Below are 5,403 nucleotides of genomic sequence, written 5' to 3'. Positions count from 1 at the left end.
GGGGGGGGGGGGGGGGGGGGGGGGGGGGGGGGGAAGTGTTAAACTTAGAGTGATATTTAAACATAGGAGCTGCGTCTCCTGATTTCCTGGTTTGTTGTCGTGGATCAAGACTTATGCATGTAATCTTCATTGTACACATCTCCTATGTATATATGAGTTCGTGACCCATAGAGGTCATTGCGCCATTCAACCTAACAATTGAATGGTGTTGATATATTCCTGGTCTCTGAGAAGAACCTGTCTCCTTTAGTCAGTTGGACAACATAGGTTATGCAGCAGGGTTTGGAAGGAGTTCATAGAAGATTGTGAAGGGTGCGATGGTAGTAGCACGTGGCACAAAATATGGAACCTTATACACTAGCGTATGGTGTATAACCATGGTTGTTGTGCTGAGAGTGCTTGGACATATGAGCGTTATGTTGGTTACGAAAAGAGTATTAGAAGGCTTGAAATCTGTGATATGGATCTTTGGGAGAGATGCATTATGGGCAAACAAAAAAACAAGTTAGCTTCACAAGGGTTGCCAAAGAACCAAAGATAGTATGGTTAGGAATGGTTACTCTTTGAATCTTATATAATTGCATCTTACATTCCATGAACTCAAGAGTCGATGTTATGACAAGTAAGATATTATGAATGACTTAAGCTCACGAGGATGATATATTACATGAATAAGACATGTATACTTTAGGGTCATGAACTCTAAGCATGCCATGAAGATTGGGTGTGTTTCTAGTACGTATTACCCGAGGGTTAGCCGATAATGTTATGTCAAGATTTACTACCCTGAGGACATGGAAAATACAAGAACATTATACACTCATGCACTAAAGGTACCATGACCCTAAAAGAATGCTAGATAATACTCTAATCATGCCTAAGGTGACCCATGACCTCCCATCACGCAGTACATTTCTGAGACCTTTGTTTTCTTCTTCCAGTCGGGATGTCATCCACCTAGTTTTTCTTAGTAGTATGACATGCTCGGCCTCATGTTTTCCCTCACCTATATAAGATGCTCAGTGGAATGGTCCTACATTTATGACCGTACGGCGTCGTGATCTTGACACGCACGACTAGCCTTAAGGGGAATTAAGTCCCATATATATTTTTCGCCCCGGCTTTGTGGCTTTGTCGGACCTTAGGCAAGGTTTGTCTTCGCCAATCGAACATCGCTTGTGCGGAATCCAAAATTGTTCAACCATACACGCCGCCTGCTCGTGCATGTTCAATCGTCTGCGACGCATCTGACTTGCCTCTACACTATGCCAAGTAATTCGACTCAACCTTGGCTCTGCTCGGGCCAAAGTCTCTCAATGCAACGTCGCATCTCATCTTGCCATCTTGATCTCCATCGACAGGGTTCATATGTCTTGATGCCATCCCAAGTCTCGAGATGTCGTCGGCCATCATAACTCGCTCGGTCATGCCATCGAGAATGGGTCCGTGTGTCTTTCATCTCATCGAGACTTCCCTAACATCCATCCATCCGGGTTCTATCGAGGCATTGGCACTCCCGTGCCCATGCCGAGTCATTTACGGATACCGTACCAGATAGTGGGTGTATGTAGCAACCTCCAACACACGGGCTAGGGCGCAATACCAGCACACCCGTGCCGTCCGATACTGCCCTTCAAAAATCCATTTCAAAGGAAGTCGCCCAAGACTCTCTTCTCGGCACGCTCGCCCACACTGTGACACACGTATGTGCCATAGGGTAGCTCACTTAGGCCACAGGGCCCAGGGGTGGTGGAGAGCTAACACCATGGTACCCCTATAGTACATTTTGAGCCATTTTCAATCTTCCAAGCGTAGACATAATTTTGGTGAACGGTCATACGGTGTCATGCATTGTCCGTCCGGTGTCTGCTTGACATCAAACTTGGCGAACATTTATATTTCATATGAACGGACTTAACTCCCGAACCGCATGCCTAAATTCCTTCCGGAACCCCAACTTTTGAGGTTAAGGCCCAGGTCCCTACCCGGCCCTTCAACAAGCCTATTCTTCCCTTCATGTCTATTCTGATGTCTTTGTCTTGCTTATGTCTCAACTTGTCTTCAATGCCCACTTCGCGTGGTGGTGTGTTGGATGATGCATCGTCCTCCTCGCTCGCATCATGGCACTCGTCTAGGCCCTCGCGTGGCCAGATGGGCGCCACTTGAGGGTCGCCGCTTTTATTGTCGCAACGTGAGGGTCACAACCTACTCTCTTCATATTATGATTGTGACACTCAGCACCACGTTTACCTAACAGGATGTTACGTCCATGTTATGCACCAATCATGTGACCTTTTAGGTCTTCACGGGGAGTAGTCATGAGACATGATGAGGATAACTACCAAGTTGACTACATGCCATGGCTCATGATACAAGAAACTAAGAAGCCAAGATAAGTCTCTGGTTAGCACAAGAGAGTATATTACATTAGTCATGAACCAAGAAGCCATAAACCTCCCACAGTACAACATGTTTATGACTCATACTACATTGCTTGGAACATAAGAAGCCTTAAATATAGGTTTTCAAACTGCATCCCTTGGAATGTAAGAAGCCTTGGATACAAATTTTAGATTGTGTCGCTTGGAATGTATGAAGCTTTGAACGTAGGTTTCAAATTACACCGCCTGAAACGTAAGAAGCCTTGGGTGAAGGTTTCAGATCGTATCACAAGGGATGTAAAAAAACTGAATGTCGGTTTAGACTATGTATCTTGGAACACATGAAGTCTTGGATGCAGATTGTCATATTTATGTCTTGTACTGTAAATATTAGGGGGTGTCTTAGGGAAGAGAAAGAAAACAAAAACTAAGGACAAGAACCAAGAATATGAACTAAGGTCAAGGAAAAAAACTAAAACCAAAGAATCAAGAACAAAAGATAAGAAACTAGAAGAAGGATCAAGATCCACATTATCATAACTAAGAACCTAGAACCTCCTAACTAAGCAAGAAATAGTTGTCTGATATTGTTAGTTGTGACATTGACAATAAGTTCTTTATACTTGATGCATGGTAGACATAATGTAGTAACACCATATCAGATTTATTACTAGGCATTATCGTCGTGTTGTCGATCTAAGCAATTAGTGTTGGGATCGATACCAGTTGTTAGCTCTGATACCAGTTGTTAGGATCGCACAACAACACACACGCTTGATCTAGATGAACACAAAGAATGAGATAGTGAAAATTGCAAGGAGAACTCTGGCTAAAAGGATTTTTTTTTTTTTTTTTAATTGATGACTTCAGGTATGTACAACAAGAGAGTATAGAGAATAGAAAGTACATTTTCAAAGCTCTACCGAACGGGATATATATATAGTTCAGTTTACTATATATAGCTTTACCAGATTTAACATCTACTATATATAGCTTTACCCGATTTAACCATCTACTATATATAGCTATTTACCATATATAGCTTTACCGGATATAACCGTTGACCAAGCTATAAATATGCATCAGGCTCCATAACCTAACAATTCTCCCACTTGGAGACTGATCTAGTCAACCAAGAATTTCACTCTCAAACGACCATGAGCATCTTCACTGCACCATACCAATTGAGGTTTTGCACAACCTCAATATTCCAACATCAACATATTTTGTCAACATGTTTGCTGAATTCTTTGCACCCTCTATCTTCTCCAAACACGTCACCATCTTCAACTAACCTCCGAGTGAAATGGTATCGCCTTCTGTGTTTTGAATGATAGACCGGGTTCCTCACCAACAGCATGAGTCTCAGGAGTTTCTTGAGTATCTGCTACAACATCACTATGTGAATCTTTCAGCAACTCAACCTCAACTCCCACTTGCTGCACCTCTGGTTTCTCAACAAGAGTCTCAGGAGTTTCTTGAGTATCTGCTACAACATCACTATGTGAATCTTTGAGCAACTCAACCTCAACTCCCACTTGCTTCACCTCTGGTTTCTCAGCAAGAGTCTCAGGAGTTTCTTGAGTATCCGCTACAACATCACTCTGTGAATCTTTGAGCAACTCAACCTCAACTCCCACTTGCTTCACCTCTGGTTTCTCAGCAGGAGTCTCAGGAGTTTCTTGAGTATCCGCTACAACATCACTCTATGAATCTTTGAGCAACTCAACCTCAACTCCCACTTGCTTCACCTCTGGTTTTTCAGCAAGAGTCTCAGGAGTTTCTTGAGTATCCGCTACAACATCACTCTGTGAATCTTTGAGCAACTCAACCTCAACTCCCACTTGCTTCACCTCTGGTGTTTCAATGATGCTTTCGGCCGACGCAACTCCCTCTGGAGTTTCAACAACACTTTCGGCCGACGCAACCCCCTCTGAGTTTCAGCGATGCTTCCGGCCGACACAACCCCCCTCTGGAGTTTCAGCGATGCTTCTGGATGACGCAACCCCCTCTGGAGTTTCAGCGACGCTTCCGGCCGACGCAACACCCTCTGGAGCTTCAGCGACGCTTCCGGCCGATGCAACCCCCTCTGGAGTTTCAACAACGCTTCCGGCCGATGCAACCCCCTCTGGAGTTTTCAGCGACGCTTCCGGTCGATGCAACCTCCTCTGAAGTTTCAGCGACGCTTCCGGCCGACGCAACCGCTCCTGGAGTTTCAGAAACGCTTTCGGCCGGCCCAACCCCCTCTGGTGTTTCAGCAACGCTTCCGGCCGACGCAACCGCTCCTAGAGTTTCAGTGACGCTTTCGGCCGATGCAACCGCTCCTGGAGTTTTAGTGACCCTTCCGGCCGACGCAACCCCCTCTGGAGTTTCAGCGACGCTTCCGGCCGACGCAACCCCCTCTGGAGTTTCAGCGACGCTTCCGGCCGGCCCAACCCCCTCTGGTGTTTCAGCGATGCTTCCGACCGACGCAACCCCCTCTGGAGTTTCAGCGACGCTTCCGGTACTTTTCTTCAATTCTCTAACAGTCTTTGTGAAGCTAACTCGTTTCTGTTTGCTCGTAACGCAGGTCTCACAAGGACTCATAACAATCTCCGCATCAAATACACCTTGTTCATAGCCGACAGTTTTTCGTACATATTCGACAGCGTCTCAACAGACCTGACGTTGTCTTCTCCTTGATAATGTTGAACGTCACGTTTCTGGATAGCGTCAACTGGATCAGCCCCAAGGCTTGTCGATCCTTGAGCTTCCACTGCTTCATGGTCATGGTATCCGGCTTCACCCCCAACAGAGGTTCGTGACGATCTTTCTGGTACAGATAATCTTCAATCTGCATCTTCCAGAAACCGAAATCGGATCCATCAAACTTCTCAGTTCCAATCTTTGAACTTTTCATCTTCACAGATCGTGGTGACTTCCGCCTGGCTCTGATACCAGTTGTTGAGATCGATACCAGTTGTTAGCTCTGATACCAATTGTTAGGTTCGCACAACAACGCACACGCTCGATCTAGATGAAC

The 5,403-nt window shown here is 45.4% G+C and overlaps 1 long non-coding RNA gene across 1 annotated transcript in view; it reads left to right on the top strand.

Moving 5' to 3' along the window:
* Positions 1-3,763, top strand: part of LOC111440920 — a 14,270-nt gene extending 10,507 nt beyond the window's left edge. Inside the window, exon 3 of the long non-coding RNA XR_002710052.1 lies at positions 3,754-3,763. This is a non-coding gene — a long non-coding RNA (uncharacterized LOC111440920). The remainder of the gene's footprint in view (positions 1-3,753) is intronic.
* Positions 3,764-5,403: the final 1,640 nt, after the last annotated feature.

The sequence above is a fragment of the Cucurbita moschata genome, unplaced genomic scaffold (genome assembly GCF_002738365.1).
Source record: "Cucurbita moschata cultivar Rifu unplaced genomic scaffold, Cmos_1.0 Cmo_Scf00003, whole genome shotgun sequence".
Lineage (NCBI taxonomy): Eukaryota > Viridiplantae > Streptophyta > Magnoliopsida > Cucurbitales > Cucurbitaceae > Cucurbita > Cucurbita moschata.
The sequence above is the reverse complement of the archived record's forward strand: the minus strand, read 5'-3'. Positions and strand labels throughout refer to the sequence as shown.